The sequence below is a fragment of the Anas platyrhynchos genome, chromosome Z (assembly GCF_047663525.1).
Source record: "Anas platyrhynchos isolate ZD024472 breed Pekin duck chromosome Z, IASCAAS_PekinDuck_T2T, whole genome shotgun sequence".
In the NCBI taxonomy this organism is placed as follows: Eukaryota; Metazoa; Chordata; class Aves; order Anseriformes; family Anatidae; genus Anas; species Anas platyrhynchos.
Genome location: NC_092621.1, coordinates 7,964,388 through 7,984,735, shown reverse-complemented (window position 1 = coordinate 7,984,735; position 20,348 = coordinate 7,964,388). Strand labels below are relative to the sequence as shown.

Below are 20,348 nucleotides of genomic sequence, written 5' to 3'. Positions count from 1 at the left end.
GGAACGTAATATCTATTAGTCAGATCCTTGCCTCTCTTTCGATTACTGGAGGTACATGTTCTGGCTCCCGAAGAATTTTTGTTTTATGGTTTGGTACAAAAGAAAAGAGATTAAAAACCCTGAAATTAATTAACTTCCCTCTACTCAACACCCCCCTTCCTCTTCAACTGCTGTCATTAGTTACCCAAGTAAAAGGAAGCAGCACCCATCAGCTGAGAAACTGTCCACTGCTTTCAGCATTAGGAAAAACAACCAAAAGGAGAAATGTGGCTAATGCAGAACATCCTTATCTGGCAAAAGATAAAAAATAAGACTTTCGGACGTCTTCCCTGGGTTTACTATTGCTCTGTCAGAGAAAGTTGTGTAAAGTTTTATTTTACTCTCCTTTAAAACAGTGCTGTGAAGTATCCTGACCTGACTTCTGGATGTGCACGTTTCTGGGTGTAAGAGCAGTTTAATGCATGTATCCGGTATGTTTTTTATGATTTGTGGGGAAGAGGTGGCTACGGAACCAGATATGGCTCCAGATACCAAAGCAGCAGCTGAAATAAAGGCTTTTATTTTAGAGAAATGCCAGCGCTGCGATAGCAGAAGTTGAGAACCCATTTCTGCTTAAAGGTCGTTTCTTCTCAAACGCTGTAAAATCTACATGCTGATATAGATTGATCTGAGACTTGGTGTGCCTCATGGAGGTTGCAGGTTTGTTTCTCATCCCAAAGTGAAGGTCAGCAGAGTGAGTGTAGCCTGAAACATAGCTTCCGAGCTCCTTGGAAAAGCCCTCCCAGCTGTTTTGCTGTCAAATCGGGACTGCAATCATGTCTAGGGGTTCAATATGCAAGCGAAGCCAAGCAAGGTGGGAGGTGGAAGCGGCTGCCGAACGCTTGGTTACCTGCAGCATCTGTGCCTTCGCTGGCCCGCGCTGTTCTGTGCAGACAGGGCTGTGCGACAGCCCCGGGGGCAGACTCTTCATGTACGGCCAAAAACCTTTACAAATCTGCTCCCCTCTCTCACAGCAGACCTCTGGCTTCCACTGTAGCTGAAGAATAACCCAAGCTAAACCCTTCTGGATAGCGTGCCTGTTAGGCTGATGGGGGTGTGCATAAAATGTGCTGGCTGCCTGCGTGCCTGCGGTGGGAACAGCGCTTCCCATCCCCAGCCCATGCCGCTGCCAAAACACAGCCTCTCTGCCCAGGCACCCTTCTCATCAGTCACTTCACTGGGTATACCACCAGTTACAAATTAGCACTTAATCAAGATAAATCCCATAGGAAGGATATGGATAATATGCAATGCATTAAGCCTGCAAATTAAGATGGTCTGATTTAGCCCTGGCTTTAAAACTCCCCAGCTTGCATTAGGGCTAATGATGAATGGATGTACGTCCCTGGTTGGACAGGAGCTCTGTCAGGGCACGGCTGCCCAGCAGTGACAAAGCGAGTGCGGAGCAAGTACTCTGTTCAGTGTTCATTAGGGCCTTCCATACTCTCCCTGCTTGGGAATGTGCTTTCCCTTGCCGTGGATGGTTGTAATAGTGACAGTTCTCCAGGATCTATCAAATTAATGGTCCTGGAGTTCATTAATAAGACCTAACTGAAGGCACTGGCTGCTGGCATCATGTGCCCACTGATCAGAGTGGGGAAACTGAGGCAGGTGGGGACATATTTGGAAAGCCTGACATGCAGCATGCCTGGTGATTTCTGTTTGCTGGCTCTAAACAGGACCCTGAGCATCACCTTGCTAAGGCACCCTCGGTCGCACCTGGGAGTCTCTTGTTCTTCTGCTAAGCAGCTGCAGGGATGTAAGTGACATTTCAGCTCTCTAAGCGTGGCCCAAGGTAGTTACAGCTCAGTGGTCTGAATTCTTAGAGCAGATTAGTGGAGGAGCAGTGAGAGGAAACTCTCTCCTGCTCCATCTCCCAGCTGCAGTATGCGTGACGTACCGGATGGTGCTTGGCGCTCCTTGCTCTAGGTGCAAATACAGCTATTCCTAATGAGCATCCTGCTCCGTGGTGCAGCACGCCCTGCAAACACGCAGTCAGAGATTGCTTCTATCCCCATGTGCCTGAGCCATCACAGAGTTCTGCTTAGCCTCCCTTCCTGCCTCAGCTGCTGCAAGACCCCCCAGAAAGCTGTACATCTACTACATATAGTTCAGAAAGTAATCTCAGAGTGAGATCGGGGAGTAGAAAACTCCTTAGCAGCCAGCTTACCCAACAAGGTCAGGACCCACAGGGGCTGTAGCACGCTAGGATACAAATCCTGCAAAATACAGGGGAGCTGCTGTTCTGGGGGAGGCTCTCTATGATGGGGGCTTCAAGAGAAATCAGTTTAAGATTCACAGCTGGGAAGCATCAGGAACTGGCTACAACATGCCAAGGGTTAAGGGGCTTTGTTCTGGTTGTAGAAGTAATTTAAAGGAGGAAATTTCTTTAAAATAACAAGCATGGCAACATCTGGGGTTTTAAACATACTTTTCTTCAGATTTGCACTAGTGTGCAAGCTTGTCACAATAGGGTTTCTTTCCTGGATGTCATACTGCTCTTATTACTGGGAACAACTACTTTCTACAGCGTGTCTCTATTTTATGGCTTTTTAAGATATGGATGCTGTCATCATATTCCCCAGAGATGTGTTCTGGTTCATGGCGAGGCTGTTTTATATAATCTCCCGTGAAAGATTAAAACAACAGCGGCAGGAACAACAATAATGCAACAAACTACCTCCTGAGAAAAACGACAAAGTTGTGGCACAGGCAGCGTCTCATTGCCCAGCAAGTCTCATTGCCCACTGCAAAGTGGTGGATGTAGTACAAGGGGCCATGCTTCTCACCCTGCAGGAAGGCTGGATCACATTCACCCCCAAGAGGGCCAGCCCATTACCCCATCCCGGGAGGAGCTGATATCTGTGACTTTACCAAATGACAGAAGAGCTTTTCACAAGAGCTAGGCAGCTTTGGACAAGACTCAAGTTGTCTGCATTTCTATATGATAAAAACGAGGCTCAAGCATGGGTTGATGCCCACAGAGTGTTGTGACCCACCTTAGAGTAACTCTGGTGGTGCTGCTCAGTTGCCCTCAACTCTTGCCAATCCAACTCACAGGAACAAGCAGTTGGGTTTGCTCAAAGACACCTAACACAGCTGAGCCTGCCCTGCAGGGAGACTTAGAGCTTGCCTTGGGTCTATCTGAAGTGCCCATCTGCACGTTAACAATACAGATGGGGATCAACCCAGGACCCTCACACGGTGTAGATGGGTGTAGATGAGTGTAGATGGGCTCAGGGAGAGCCCAGCACCTGGGTGACCCCTCTTTTGGGCACCTGCCTCCTTTACCCTCACACTGCAGTGAGCCCATGACTGATGCGAGCAGAGCCTGACCCGTCAGCATGAGGGAGCCATGCCACGCCTGCCTCCAGCAAAGCATCCCCTGCACCACCACCGGCCTTCCCTCTGTCATTGCCTGCCCCTCACTGCCACCAGCCAGTGACCACCGGCCCATGGTGTGCCATCCTCATCTCTGCCATGCCTGCTCGTGCCTGGTGCCGGCCTGCGGAGCACTCTGCCAGCAAGCATGGCTCCTGAGGGCTGTGCTTTTCCTTGCCTTTACTTCCCCTGTAAGATAAGAGGCCAGTAACTGCTGATTCACAAGAAAGAAGAGGGCTTTGTGATGAGGCAGCAGGGTTAAGGTGTCTTCTTGTTAGTTTAATAGCCCTGGAAATGCCCATTGAACTGAAGGAAGGGGACATGGCTGAGCCCACTGTGCCTGCATCCCTGCTCCCAGGCTGGAGAGAGCAGTGGGCCATGCTGCTGGCTTTGTTTCCAATCCAGATTACCATGGATTTGAAAGTCTGACCATAACTGCGAGTCAAGTATCTAGGGAGAACAGTTTAAGGCAGAAAAACAGATCAAAAACCACCAATGAAGGAAGAGGGAAGAGAGGCAAGAACTGGAAGTCATGGAGAGCAGAAACCAAAGACATTCTGTATGAAGGAACCAAAAACAGAGGTCAAAAAAGTCTCATAAAAAAAAAAAAAGTATAACGAGTGCTGTCATGGATGATTATGAGGGTTTGAACCTGTCACCTACAGCAACAAGAACACTGGCCTTTCTCACTTGACCCCAGGGGATAATGTTGTTAGCTGAGGTTAGAGAGGGCAGGTGATGAGTTGCTGTTCAAATACGAAGCAAGGATGTCCTTTCACTCCAGATAATTAAACCAAAAACATAAGCAAACAAGGCCTGAAGTTCTGGAATCACCTGGGAAAGTCCCTGAAATCCCCTATGAAATGCTGCTAGACCTTATCGTCTCCACAGCATTCACCCATCCTTACTCAATGCCATTATCCTGGGAATATTCTATTCCCTGGTGTCTGCTTAAAACATGCCAATCTAGACACAGCCAGACTAACAGGAACACCCCAGCCACATCCTCAGGAGTCCCGGGATACACTACAGGACACAGAATTCATCCAGAAATTCAAGAACGGCATTGCTGAACTTGGAAAGCAACACAGGTGCTATTTAACTGTGCTTGACTGTGCGAGACAGTAAAAGTGATGGGAGGAGGTAAATTCCCTGCTCACAGGACAGGAGCAAACTGTTCATCATTTTTCCTTCACCTATTTTGTGTACTTCTGATGACCACTCAAACACTTGTGTTTTACAACGGCCAATACTCAAAAAAGGCAAAATTCCCAAAGCATGTATAAAGGTATTAAAGTAAGCTGAATGCTCCATTTCCACCCAGATTTGTGTCTGCTTATTCACTCAGGAATGTGAAACAGCACCGTATGATTTTGCTGATCAATCACAGCTCACCAACACAGCCTCAAGAGTGAATATGCATAGATAACAATCCAAATATGCAAAAAGGGAGAGAAAATGCAACTTATAGTTACGAATAATTACAAAGGGTGAATTAACAATTAGCCAGTCATTAATGTAAAGTCTTTGGAATGAGGCACTACACCAACCAACCATGAATATATTTAGCCTAGAAATTAGGAAAAGAATTATCTACTGTCAACAGTGTGAAGTCCTGGTCCAGCTGGAAAGGTGGGGAGCCAGGTACAAGGCTCAGGGTAGAGCTTGACAAGTTCATGTGGTGGCAAAGGATCAGCCTGGCCAATCGAGGGAAATTGTTCACTCTCATGAGTTTTCCCTTTTGATTTTATTTTTCATTTTACCCCAGCACAAGGGTGCCTCCTGCAATACTGCTGTGAGCCAATGCATCAGGCTCTGAGAGTTGGCTTAGAACATGTTCAGATTGTGATTTTTTTTTTTTTTCAATTGAAAATAAATGCTTTTCCACCTTTCCTACAAACACTGGTAGATAGAAACTTAAATTATATGTAATTATTAAGGCCAAACAGCACCAATTCACTTGACTCCAAAGGCAGGACTTTTAGGAAACAGATTAGCGAATGTTGTTGTTGTTGTTTTTAAATGATAAAAATATTGTGAGAATTGGCAGCACCGCTCAGGAGTTTCAGTTTTCAAAACCAGTTTCCAAAAACCTGGACAAAGATGTTTTGATTATCTCTTCATCTGTTCACGATACTTAGTTTTCTCATTTGAAAGTCAAATAAGCTGATGCCATTTGAAATGAGAGGCACTGCCTGACGCATGTGAATGGGAGTCAAGGATTTCTGTGCAGAGTGGTTCAGAAAACTGCCAGTGTGTGTGCAAAAGTAGTCACCACCCTCCTGACAAAGCCACCAAATCTGAATCGGGGACCTCTGGAGCGGTGGGCTTGAGCTCCGCAGCTTGCCTCGAAAAGCTGGCAGATGCCAGCTGGAGGCTTTAGAACCTCAGATCTGCTCACAGCCAGAAAGGATGGGGCTCGTAACACTCGAGTCACTGATGCTTTTTATTTCCTGCACACATTTTGGGAAGAGACAGAGAGGCGGCTGAGAAGAAGCAGAATTCACCAAAACCTAAAATGTGCAAATCATTTCCTCCCCCTCCCCCCCAGTTTCTGGCAAACCTTTTGATTATTTTCCATAAAGAATGATAACATTTGAAAATGCAAACCCATTATTCGTTTAGTTGAAAGCTGATTTTTCTTTCCTGAACTCCCCTCCCCTGGTATTTCATCAACACCCAGACAACTTCAACTTAAATAAAACAGCAACAACAAAGGCATGCATTTCACAGTGCTTATTTTGGCTGAAAAGCCACCTTTCTTATACATACATGCAGTTTCTATCAACCCTTTTGCCAGTGCTGCTTCCGTGTTTATATCTCAGCCCCCATATTGTATTTTATACCACAATTTCCCTACAATGAACATCTTCAACCAACCCCCCCACCCCATCCCCCACCCCTCGCAGTTATTCTGAGGGTTAGATCGATTAATCATTTTAAACTTCTTTAAAGATGAAGAACAGAGAGGCAATCTTGAACCCTGAATCATTATACCTTTTAACTTTGGGGTCTGGACATCAAATTTAAAGTACAGGCATTACTTCAAATGTTGTAAGCAACATTTAAAATCCAGGGTTAGAGACTTTTGTTGGAGGAGTAACTTTATGATCAATACAGTACAAAAAATACAGTTAGATTGAGAGGTAATTCCTTGTCTAAGGCTTAATAACACCTTAAATAAATAAATAAATAAATAAAATTAGAAAGAGAGATATAAAAAGATAAAAAGAAATGTAGCAATAAGATGTGCAATAGAACTACCTCCAAGCAGAAGGCTGCTCTCAGACTTCTCTGTAGGCATGATTTTTCCTGCCTGGGAGAAGAGCCCCATTAAAAAGCATTCCTGCTCCCTCCCCTGGTTATGGGACACCATCCTGATGAGAAATCATTGACAAGCCTGCCTTTTTCTAAAAGGGTTAGGCAAACAAATTGTCTTTCTCGCCAGAACTCCTCTCCTCGCTTCTGCCCTTTTGTCTTTCTCTCTTCTTGTTATAGTCAAGAGTGAACATTTTGGCACGTTAATTAAAAATAGTAATAGCTGCAACAGAGAAAGAAGAGGAGGGGTAAGGTGGGGGAAGCTGAAGGGGGACGGTAACTGCAGCCCTAATTAATAGAATTACTCTCAGTTGAAAGCCAGCCTGATGAGGACTCTTGTCCTTGAATAAATACTCTGTGTGTCTGCATATGTATGTATATGTGCCTCTCGCTATATATACACGTATACGTAAACACTGCTACTCTGTTGCTTAGCAGCCAGTAGTGCCCTTTCATGAGAAAACAAAATATATGTGACAAACCATCTCAAAAACACAAAGTTCCGTGGGCATATTTCTTTTCTCGTAGCTACTCAGACAAGGTGGAGAGTGGCCCTGAAATTAATGTCTCATCCAACGGACAAAGGCAGAACTAAGCTAATTGGATTCCCATCTGTTCCAAACATAGTCTCAACATCACACGATAATAATAAATAATATGGATAACAACTAATCTTTTAGTTTAGATTTTTTACTGGGTTCTGGACAGATGCTAATTTCACACAAATATAGATTGCTGTCAGGACATATCCACTGGATGAAAACAAACAAACAAAAACATAGTCTGACCATGCACTATGCTTTCAGATCCTCGGGTGTATTTCAGGAGAGCAGGGGCTGTCTAATCTAAATGCCTCCTACAGCAAAATACAAACTGGAACTTACCAGAGTCTAATTTTGATCTAAATCCAAAACAAATGTGAACTGAACTGACAAACAACTGTTCCAAGTGACACACATGCTTCTTGTTTAATTTTTTTCTGAGACACGGTAGGGCTGAGTAAACCATTTCATCTGAGTAAACCATTTCATCTGCAGAGAGGAGCAGCAAGCCCATCCCCTTGGGCTCACAGCATATGCCTCGCCACCTTGTTTTCTCCCTCCGTCACTTTTTCTTCCCTCCTCCCGGGTTAGTTATTTGACCTGCAAATGGGTCAGGCCAATGAACATCCCCTTGTTCTGTGCCAGCACAGGGATAGATGTGGTAGCCTCAACTTGGGACTTTTACTACAAGTGGTAGCAAAGAAAGGTAAGAAATTGGGCAAATTAGCCTTGTGACAAGCCAGTGAGAGACAACAGAGATGACACTCCCAGACATCCAGTGGGAACCAAGAAGCCCTTCTGCTGGGTCCTCCTTGTCATCATTTGTGACAACATCCTCAGAGATCCAAAACCCAGCTGTGATGTAAGGGGACTACTAGGTCCTCAATTTCCAGATGCAAATGCCTATGTCAAAGGTGAGTGTGGAACCAAGGCTGTCTGAGTGCTAAGGTGACAGACAGAATGACAACATGGACATCTGTCACATCATGGTCACTGTAGGCAAGATGGCATGGGACTCTTGGTGTTATTCTCACTGGGCAGTTTTAAGACCACATGAACAACCCTTGTAGGTCAGGATGGAAATGAGTCTAGCGTAGTGTCTTATCTCTCACAAGGCCCATCAGTGGACAACAAAGGAAAGATGAAAACAGGGCAAACACATGATGCTTTCTTCAGATCATCTCAGGTTGAAATTACGTTAGTTCAAGGAGTTCCCTTACACTGATGTGTTTTTTATCTATATGGTAACCCTGACTTGATTTCCATGAACTTGTGAGACTCCCTAGATAGGCTCCTAACATCCACAGCAGTGGGCGGCAATGAGATAACCACCACCACCACTTACATGACCATAACTTTCTTTTTCTGACCTGGCTCCTTAGCAGCTTCATTTGGTGCCCCCCTTAGCAGCTTTCATTCTTGCTGAAGTCAACAGAGCTACAGGAAGGAAGCAGAGCTAAGCCATGAAGATGTTACTCCACATTGATGTGAGCTCTTAAACATCTGTTACCGAAATAGCCACCCTTTAGTGGTGAGAGAAATGTTCTCTCTATGGCTATAGCTGTAAACAGATGGATAGATATAAGGTGATGTATGGAGCTGGAACAACCAGTTAGTAAAGTTTATAAAGTACTTTGGGGGTCCATCTGGACGGAAGGTGCTATATAAATGTAAGGCCGTTATCAGTGCCTCCTAAGAGCACCCGACTATCACTCAGCACTTTCTTGGATGGACAGTTAAAGAAAACACATAAAATATATTCCTCAGTAGATATTTCACCCAGACTCTTTTACTTGCAATAGCAGAGGTCTGGGCTTTCATTTGTACAGACCATTCCCATTTGCAGTCACAGGGAAAAATCCGCAATAGCTCAACTCATGAAGTTGCTGGATTTGTTATGTTTGAACAATGAGGTTTCACAGCACAGCCCTGGAAATAAATGAGTGGTTTGGGAATTTGCTAGTGGCAGGTCTCTTGCTGCAGTAGAGGATGGATATAACTAAAGGGATAGTGATGGGAGACTTCCCCCCCCTCCTCCCCCTCCCCCCCCGGGGGGCACTGCCCAGAATTAAATTCAAGATGGTAATGATGGAAAAAATAGATCATCTTTCTGGTGACAAGGGGATGCAACATATGAATGCTGGACATCAGAAGCTGCACAAAATTCTGGTGGTCTCTCTGACAGTTGGCGTGGGGAACAGGAAGAAGAGATCAATTTTTCAAGAAACACGGAAATTTGCTTCAGGACATGAGTTGGAGACCAACAGAAAGATCCCAAGGATCTCACTGAGGCTCCTTCACAAGTCTGGGACCACCTTCTTTCTCACAGCACTTCTTTAGCTAGAGAAATATGGGGAGGGCTGGGTAGGCCACTCTGGAGGAAGCCCATTCTTCCATCCCTGTGTTGTGCCTGTCCTCTTTGCTCTTAATCATTATTTTGTATGAAATGAGGGGGTGTTTTCACATAAATTTAGGGTAGACTTCTTTTTTTCTTCCTTTTTATTTTTTTTCTTTTTTTTCTTATGAAATACATTTGTATCAATAGAAAATCTATTTTTCATCTGTACATCCTGAATGCCCCAAAGATTTCAGTCTGGAGATGCTGCCAGAGGAAGAGTGTTTTAATTCCCTGTGGTGCCATTATTCTCTGTTGTGAAATGGCTTCTCCAAACTTACCAAACCTCCCAGAATACTTGAGTAGGCAAACACTTGATGAACTATCTTTTTCCACTAAGACTAAAGACTATTATATGTACCATACCCATATAATCTAATATAGGATTATGGTTTATGAAAGAAGATGTGAGCATGAGCTAACTAAATTGCTATTCACAGCATGGTAGCCTTTTCAAAAATAACTATTTATTTATGCATTCACTTATTATTTATCCATGGAATCAGAATATTCCATGGACAATTTTAAAGACCTCATATAATTGCTTTTGTCAACATTTTTACAGGGAAAGGGAGCATTTTCAAGTCAGTTTTAAATGGAATTGTTTACATATTTGCTACAGACCTAATTTCTCTCTATTTGTGTTGCACCTGATGTGGCATTTAAACCCTTGTTTAGAGATAATATTGGAATAAGCTGTTTCTTTACTTGAACTGAATTTCCAGTTGCAGGAGCCTGGAAGACTGATGTCAGAATTGGCCCTTAGTTATAACACCATCTTCTTCAGCTTGGAAATCAGTTCACTCAGCTTTTCATTTCAGTTTCTAAACTTTGAAATGATCACTAACTGTCGAGATGATGGTCAACCAAGATGAAGATGATAATTTCTCAGAGAGATCTGCCATAAGAGACTAGCAGAAACTTGTCTTTTGACTTTTAAAAAGCTATCCATCTGCCTTTCATTAGGAGAAATGAGAGGAGCGAAGTGGACCTTTGGCTATTCTGATAACATGGGAACTACACAGTCCTATTGGACTAATCCTGACATTTCTGAAAGTCTTTACGTTTGACAACTCAGAGACAGAATTACAAGCAAAGAGATATGTGAGCAGGTAGATTTCAGGTGTTTTCAGTCACGTGTTACCAAAGACATACATACTCAAAGTAATAAAGCATGAAGGAGGTAAGACACAAGGCGACCCAATGTTCACGGGTGTAGATCACTGTAGGAACCACACGGCATGCAAGAATTTACAAAGCATTCATAACCATGGCAGTATTTAGAGGCTGAATCAAGCTACTAGTTGGTGCAACATGAAGAAGCATTCACACTCAGGAAGGGTACATTGATCCCAGAAGAACTGAAGGAGGAATAGTGGCAGGCTATATACAGCATGCAGACACTATGAATGATTGTTTCTGAAGAGGACCAAGACGAAGAGATGGCCAAGGGTGCCGAGGTCAGATTATTATTATTATTTTGACTACAGCAGCCAGACAGCTCTCAAATGGTTGATTTGAACAACTCTAATAGAACAATGTCATTAAAACCCAACAGTCAGTGCTTAGGGAATGACATTGCTGAGTCGCTACCAAAGTCTTGGCAGGTGAATATGAAGGTTCACACTGTTTATGACTAGCATTTGTAATGACTGTTTTATTCCATTTCAGCAAATACTCCATTTCCAGAGAAGCTCCAGGATAAGCACGGGGAATTGAATCAACATGCATTTTTGGGCACATACCAGCTAGCAGCCTTTAGCTTGGTCACAGGAAGATCAAACAGGGACCCCTTTCTACATTATTGCTAGCCAGCTCTTGACACTGCTATTTCAACAACTTTTAAACCTGTGTCTATTAGTCTCATTAACACCGAGCATTTGAATTGTGTAATGGAGTCTGGTCCCTAATTTTAAAGGAGCAATTGACTACTCAGCATCGACGTCCCAGCCCAGGTCCCAGTTCAGCAGTGAGCTGGAGCACGTGCGTAATTTCCAACACAGGCATGCAACCTATTCAACTCAGCATGACAGGAGCTTGTGTTCAACCTGCAGCATGGGGCAAGGAGGCAGCAGATGGGAAATTGGCACAGCAGGGACTGACACAGCATGGTTAGCTACATGTTTTTTTGGTTATTTATACCTGTAGGGATGAGTGGGGAGGGAGGGAGGGAAAAGGAGGGAAGCGGGCTTGGAAACGGCAGGAGAAGGAAAGGAATGAAATCAACACATTGCTTGTCGAGGCATAAGGACTAAGAAAGGTTTCCTAAAGAGGCAGCTTCCCCAGACAGATATTAGTCTTTTTTTTTTTTTTTTTTTTTTTTTTTTTCTTTTGTTTAAAAGGGGTGCCATTCAGATAGCACAATGGGATGCTGAATCTGTACACTAATGGGCACGCAGAAGTTTAGTCACTAGAGGAAAACACCAAGGAACAGGAAGGCAAGGAGTGAATGTCTTTTGTGCATGACAGCATTCTGGCAAAGCTGACTAAAATGTGTGGAATAAGCCCTGCTTCCAAACAAGCACCTGCTAGTGACAAGTGAGCTACTCAAACCATGTCTCCCAGCGAGCTGAGTGCATCACACTGTGCAGGAACTGCTAGTGCCATGCTCACCACCACTAGTGCTACCTGATTAAAGTCTATTTGTTAGCAAAACAGGAGTGGAGCTGCAATCGGCTTCTTAGTGCCTCCGCTTTGATCCCCCTTGTGCACGGCTTTCCTAGGGCTAGGAGACAAACAGAGCCTGCAGTGCCCCAGCTTGCCAAGACTAGATCCTTACTTAAAGTCACATGGGAATGGATGCTGATCTTCTGTCATGTAAAGTCATGGTCCCTGGCCAAGGCAGTGTGAGCTGAATGTTGATAGTTTAACTGGTCTTAGTGGCACTTCTCTCTCTCCCATGTAAAGCAGGAGTTAGCAGTGCACTGAGTGCTAACTCAGACAGATATGGAGCGCTTCAACCTCAGAGTTAAGAAAGCCAAGAACATCCCACTTTGCTAGCCTGTAGCCCTCTGGCTCCTAGCAGAAGCTGAGCGCTGTCCTCTGTCCAGCCTTTCTGGTGGGGCTTATCCATGCTGGAGGTAAGAGAGGGACATGTGCCGGGAACAACCTCCCACCAAGGGAGTGCTTTCTTCATGCCAAGTGGAGAAAAGGGTGGAGAAGTGGGTGAGAGAAGGAGAAGAAGAATGTGGAGTACAACAGACACCTTTACAGTCATGTTACCCTCTGGGGTGAAGAAAGGGACCAATCCAAGGATGCCAATCCCTGAGTTAACACTCTCCCTGCTAGATCAGGATGGGCCTCTTTGAGAGCTCCATGCCAGGAGCTTGTTTGCAAGGTACTTCACCACTGACCCCGAGAGCCCTTGGGAGTGTGCTGGGTACACTTCAGAGAGCCCTGCTGATGCCTAATCTCTGCGTGAAACCAGCTCTGATAAAGAGCAACTCTGGTGGCCAAAAATGCTGCAGTGATTTCGAGCAGACTACAAGCTAATCCCCAGGATCATGATTAACATGTTTATTTTGCTCAGTTAAACAGATTCTAATGTCCGGGGCTGGGTGTAAGCATTGCTAAGAACACAGTCACTAAGCTGCCAGCTCTGGGTTGCCTTTGGTGATCTAGATGGCCAACCTGGCTCCATAATAACCCTGAGCTTCTGGAGAGCAGGGAGGTGGATTTCTATTCACTTTTCCTTTTTTACTTATTTCATTTTCCAAATCTGAAAGATGCTCTGGCCTATCATTGAGCAGTCTTCCCAAAAATAAGACCACTGTTCTCTTTAATTAGTCACTTATTGACCTAGACTCAGGGAATACATTTTCCTTTTCATTGGTCACCTAAAGAAATTATAACAGCCCTGCTAGAAATCTCTTGGCCCCAGTGAGTAGCAGAAGACAAGGAATTGACATAGAGAGATGGAGAAAATAGCTCTGCTCTCCTTGTCCTGTTGCTGGCAGGTTCTTCAGTCAGCATTTCCTATATGATAGGAAATGAAAGGAGCTTGGTCTCTTTTCCATTTGTTTGCTTTTTACTCTCCAAAGAACAATTAAGTCACATGGCTTTGAAATAATAAATGGTTCACTTAACAGCCACTAATAAGAGAACACACTGGACCTTTCCTGTCCAAGAACTAAAGTATTTGCTCTTATTTGACTTGATTTATGTGCTAGCTTTCATGATTAGTGGTGGGTACTTTAAACCCTCCTTTCTCCCCCAAGCATGTGATGAACAGGGTATAAAGCATGAATCAGCTTTTAGGAGAAACCACAGAGCAAGCAGCATCAGGAAACCAGACCTCAGCTAGTGGTCGTGAAGCACAGAACAGGAAATTTTCTTGTGTACTTTCAGCAAAGCACCACCCTGCTAGTGACACAGTCCAGATCCCTCAGAAACTCTCTGTGCCCTTTGGATACCTTCCCACAAACAACCATTAGGGTGTGTTGCACACAATCAGTCACTAATTGCATCACAGGACATCTGAGCTTAATTCAAGCTGCACATGCAATGCCAAGTCCTTTATCTTCAGAGATCTAGGCAGGCCAGTATCTCTGCCTTCTCATCGCATCTGGTAGTCACTGACATCCTCAGTGATCCCTGATGCCATGCTCGGAAGTGTCCTCTCTCACGCTGCATCTTCCACTTGGAAAAGCTGTCCGTTTTCCATTCTCCTCTGGGCTCTGTGTGTTTAACCAGCCCCACCACGTCAATAGCTGAGTGACTCAAGGGTTATAGGCTCCAGGGATGACACAGGTAGAACTAATCCTGCCTTGGGGCCTGAAGGCATGTTAGGCAACCTCTGGTTGACTCCACAGTCCATGATTTCATGCCTTATCCTCCCAAAGAGAACTACAGGAATACATTCTCAATAAACAGAAAAGTAAACTGAAAATTAAGTTTTAAGGGGATCTGAACAAGCCAGAAATGTGGTGAACATCCAGCATACTTTCTGTAAAAATAAGGGCTTTTGAAGTGCAGAAAATAGGTAACGTTTTTTTTTTTTTTTTTCTTTTAAACTGAAAGGAGAGCACTGCTCTCACCCAGAAAGAGCATTTCACTGAAACTCAGGAAAACTTAGCACAGTTTCTGCCTCTGCTTCTCTCTTGCTATGTACCTTTTGTTTGTTTAAAAGAAAAGAAAAGAAAAAAAAAAAAAAAACAACAATGAAACAAACAAAAAAGTTGTTTGTCTTTTCATCTCTCTGGCTACCAGGCTTCCTGGACACCTCCTGTTCACACCATGCTGAGTGTGCTGGAACCCAGGAGTCCCACAAAAACCCACCTGGGGTAAGACCTGTGCGGGTGCAAACACAAAGGTTATACAGAAAGGCCAAACTGACGAGACATATCCTGCTCTACACAGGCTTTTGGGGTGATTTTGGACAAAACCAGGGCTAGAGCCCAAACTCAAGTGCTCCAATTCTGCTCAGGAGGGGCAACATCCTGCACCCAACAATGTTGCTAAGGGGCTGAACACTCAAACTGAAGTGGGTTGACCCAACAGCTATAAGTCAGCTAAATGAATACCCGGGGAGATAAGTTTTCATTAATCAAGTTCACATGACTTGGAGAACAAATAGTCATCGAAAGCATCTAGACAAGCCTGGAAGAGTGCAGCTGTTAACATTGCATACTACATTATCACCACATATTTAGATTGTTATTAAGTGAACTTTAAGTAAGGCATTCTCCATTTGTCATTTTCTCCCTGGTGAATTCAGCTACCAACATTGATTTTTTTCTTGCCTTTTTTTTTTTTTTTTTAATCTGAAAACTTGGCTATTAACTTTTCAAAACTTATTAATCTGTTTTCACTCCATTGGTAGCAGCTTCCCCCCACCTTCTACTTAGCTTGTTAAAACTCAGCGTTGATTAAATATGACACAACAGTAAAATATTACATAAGTGCACGAGCAAATTTTTACTTCATTATCAGCACAAAATGAGTCATCTTGAATATGACACTGGCTTTGGCTCCATTTTCTCTCACTTTTTTTGCTCTAGTTTTATATTTAATCACAGCTTTTTTCTCCCTCTCTTTGCGCATATGATTTTGTTTTTCAAATCCACAGCAGAACGATCCAACTTTGTTCTTTTGCTATTAATTAACACCACGCTCTAGCTTCCAACATACTTAAATGATGAATAAGGTTAAATTCCAGACAACGTTCTGTACATTGCCATCAATTAACAATTTTCGAAGCAGCGCTTCATTAATAAACATTGATCAGCAGAGCCCTTGTGTGGAGTGCATTGGAGCTGAGAATTTTTACCAGAGCTTCTTTTATTTGTGTGCTGGAGTGTGTGGTGTGCGAGCATGTGCACGAGCGTGTATGTGTGTGTGTGTGTGTGTGTGAAAAAATCAATGCAATATCCTAGGAAACTCATCAGCACATCATCTCCTTAAAGGTTAATTAAGAATTTGAGGAAGAACAGAGGGGCTGAAGCAGGGGTGATGGACATCCGTGTCTCTCCAGATCATTAAGTACTAATTAGGTTTGGAAAGTCTATTGAGCTTCCTTGGTCTCATCAAGCCATGTGATGGTCCCTGGATACCTCAGTGTGAAATGCCATCAGCACTATATCTCTCTTTATGAACAGGATGCACTTCAGTCTCAGGTGTGCCTGCTCTCTCTCACTTTCTGTGTGTATGCCTCGTTTGGCATGTGTCTGATTAAGTTATTTTATATACTACATAAAAACTGTATGGAAGATATAGACTGTTGCAGAATCATGTGTAATGCAGCATTTTTTGCTTGTAGGGTAAAGAGGCAAAAAAACGGGGGTAAAAAAGCAAAAAAAAGTTCCCGTGAGACATATAATCAGAATGGGCAGGGGAAAAACTTGTAAGTCTATATGAATTCTCTCACTGTGCTGGAAATTCACTTTATGAAGACTTCTACACTGGGTTCCCCTTACTTACATTATCTGAGATGGAAGTGGGGCAAGAGGGGAGCTCTAGGGCAAAAGTTATCAGAGTAAGACATGCACCTTGAAACAGACCACAATATGTATTTCATTCATTATTGTAGACACCTCTTCAAAACTCTTAGAAAAGAGTTTTTCATAAATTTCTTCCATGGAAGGTCAGATACTGCTTTTAACTTTATTTTCTGGGATTTCAGTATTTCTCAGTCTCCAAGTCTTACAGAGCAGACTTCACTAAGGATGTTTCCTTCAAATTGAATTGGGAATACAAATTTAGATGCTATGCTATGGACAAGGACCTAGCAAGCAATCCAATCTGTGCCTGGAAGAAACCTTTGAGGTGCCCAGGGACTGAATCAGCTGCCAGTGCTAACGTGCAAAGCAATTCAGACCAGATGCCAGTGACCAGACAGGTTGTGCTGGCAACCAGCATTGACGGTGCTATTACAGAAAGCACAGCTGGTTCTGCTGTGAGGGTTCTCTGAACTTGGTAACTCAATAATGGTGGTTAACTCTATCTTTTAGGCAGTCTTGAGCTGGTGGGATAGCATAAAGCTCCTGAAGGGCAAAAGAAGGATTGGCCTAGTAGCACTTCAGCTTTGTCAATCCAATAGGGTCCATATCTAGGAATATGCAAGAGATGCTTTCTTATATAAAGAGCTAAGCAACACACCTACTCCCTTCCTGAGGACAGGGAGAAGGATGATGGACCTTAAGATGTTCACACTGCTGTAACAAATGGTGCTGGAAAGGGTTATCTTCTGAGCTGGCATTTTCAAGGAACACCGAATGTGAGGGAGGGTGTTGACACTGAGGATAGCTGCCATTGCCTTTTTGATCCTCATTGCACCTTGACTTTGATTGCATCCGATGGAATTGAAGTTAATGGTTCACTGGCTCAAACTTTTGCCCTGCCAATACCGAGCTATTAACATTTTGGTTATTAACAATCCATTCGGTTGCATTAGCAAAGCCACAGGGTTGCAGGGAGCAGTCTGGACTTGGGCTCGTATGGATGCTTCTGGAATTAAAATCAACGGCTGCCCACTGCCATCACCACTGCCACCCGATTGTCAGCGGGAGAGGGCTGAATTGAAAAGCTGCTGATAATGTTGCAGCCTGCACGTCTGCTCCCGAATATCAAGGACCCCTTGATAAACCCACTGCAATGCCTGGAGCACTTCATCTGCAGGCGACTTGCTCTCTGCAATATGGAGAGGATTGCCACTAATCCTGGCGCATTACTGTTCACTTGACAGAAGTCGCCTGAAACAACTTGCGTCTGTTCTTGTCCTGATTTGCTGTCGGTATTTATTAAGAGCACTGTGTTTAAAATGGCACACAATGTAGCCTGCAGATAACATCTTAAGCTTCCTGTCTATACCAACAAAAAAACAAACACCCCCTCCTGAGAAAATCTCCTCCAAACGTTGTCACTCCCCACTTTGCTCAGCCATGTCACCACTGTTGCTTCCTCCCCACGAAGTTCCTCTGAGAGCAACGGTGGTAGCAGGAGGCACCTTATCTCTGATTATACAGATATTCCTGAGCTACTGCAAAATAATTTTTAAAACTGAATGAAGTCTAAAGCTACATGCTGATATAAAACTACATATTAGCTACTCACATCCGTTCTATTTTCATGACTTCTGTAAAGAAAGGTGTTGGACTGGCAACATCTGTGGGCTTCTCTTAACCAACAAGACCTGCATATTTCCTCCCCTTTCTGGCATAAATGAAAGGGCATAAAGATATTACAGCTTCTTTGAGCATTTGGTCTTAACCATTCTGTTTATAAGTAATCAAAACTGTTGAAGGCTGAATACGGTAATGGTTATATGGTGTGGATGCTTATTTACCAAGAAAGAATATGGTTTGACTCAGTGGCACTGACTCAATGGATTTGGCTTGTCAGATTGACTGGATCTACACAGTTTGACTTCTCACATGAAAAAGACATAAAACATCCCCACTAACTCCTGCTCTGATTCTGATTTGTGTCTGGACACATTTTTAAACATAAAGTCCTCTGAAGAAAAAGCAGCAAACAATGGCTACTAATAAATGACTATGAAATGTGGATTTTCCAGTTGCCAGCAAAAGCCCTATAGTAGTTTCAGATGGGGTGATTAGAACTGTTTCTCCTAGCTTTTGGCATCTCTTGGTTTCAGTATTATCATAGACCAAAAATCACTATCTGTCTCGGAAGCAGGAGAGATCTCTCAAGCACACCAGCAGAGAGAGCTTACTTTTACACGTATCCCACCCTAAACCTGTGGTTCTTCTGCCAATTCAACTCAAAATTATCATACAGGAAAATAAGCATGAGAGAAGATGAATAATAAATATTTATTCTAAATAAAGAAGATATTACAGAACCTAAATGAAATCCTGTTATTCTTCCTTTCCTGACCTTTGAAGATTTTCTCTTGCTAAGCTGAGGTTATATCACTAGTGAAGGACATTTTCAGACCTATTAGGTCCTTAAAGACCTATTTCTTCTACTCTTGGATGGTCAGCATGCTTAACAATTTAGCATCAAACAAGCTTTTCCTTGTTCTTCTTTCACTTACAGTACGTTGGCCTCATGAAAAATTTTGTTACTTGTGCATGTGAAGGACGTGTGTTTGTGTGAGGGTGTACTTCTGCAGCAGTCTGGCATATTGTAAGTCATGTTATGTATACGTATGCATACCAGTATGTATACATACCCAGATAATTGTGGAGAGGATATATATGTGTGAAGAAGGAATGCTATCATGCCTGGTCCAGATGTCAGTGTACTTTAGGCAGTGGGCAGACAGAGAGTGGTGGGAGTTAAAGAACAAGTTTTATGCTGTGAGGAGTCACAGGCAGCACAAAGAGTTAACATAAAGCATAACTTTTTGGATTTCAGTGCAGCACTGGAAGACAAACCAGTGGAATATCTTTCCTGCTGTCTTTAAAATAAAGGACAGAATTGCAAAGCAAGGTCCTGCACATCAACCGAGTCCATGCAGCCTTTGAGTATTTGTGGGACAAGCAAAATTAGGCATGGCAGGCAGTAAAAGCACTTCCAAATGAGGGACAGATGGCTGTCCAACACTGACACCGCAGGTGTCTGAGACTTTTAATTCCAGTTTTGTTCGGGGGACCTTTGGCTCCCCAGTCCCTTGCTACTGCTGTCAAACTTTTCCAGAAGCAGGAAAGAATGTGGGGACAATGTGACACAAGTACAGAAGGTGGTGGAGGCATTTGTTAATCTGTCAGGGAAATCAGCCCATCAGACAACGCCTCGCTCCACACTCTTGGGGAGACAGGTGTGTGGGGTGTGCGGGTGTGAAGGGGCGGCAGTGGAAAGCTGTGCATCGGGGAGGGGACAACGATGAGGATGGGCTTATGAGCTTTAGGGTGGGAGGTGGGAAAAATGACAGCCAGATCCCAACAGAATGTAACAGGGCATCCAGAAGAGCAAGACACAATATCTGCCCTGAACCAGTTTCCTACTGGTTTCATGTGAAAACCTCAGCTCAGAGAGGGGTATGAGTCCTCAGGCACCACCAAGCCCCATCTGCCAGCATGCTCATAGGGACGAGGAGCATTTCAAGAGCCCTGTTTCATATAACCCTCATGGGCTGACTCAGAGCTGGTATGGGACAGGAGCTCAGTAGACTCTGCCTCGCCTGGTCAGCCACAACATTTGCAGACAGAACTTTCTGTGAGCTCTGCAGCTGGCGAAGCCTGGCTTCCTAAAGGTTTGTACTACAAGCC

General features: G+C 43.8%; 1 protein-coding gene across 11 annotated transcripts in view; it reads right to left on the bottom strand.

Moving 5' to 3' along the window:
- The window catches only part of CELF4 (CUGBP Elav-like family member 4), a 692,870-nt gene that overhangs the window by 319,244 nt on the left and 353,278 nt on the right, over window positions 1-20,348 (bottom strand). The window lies entirely within an intron of this gene.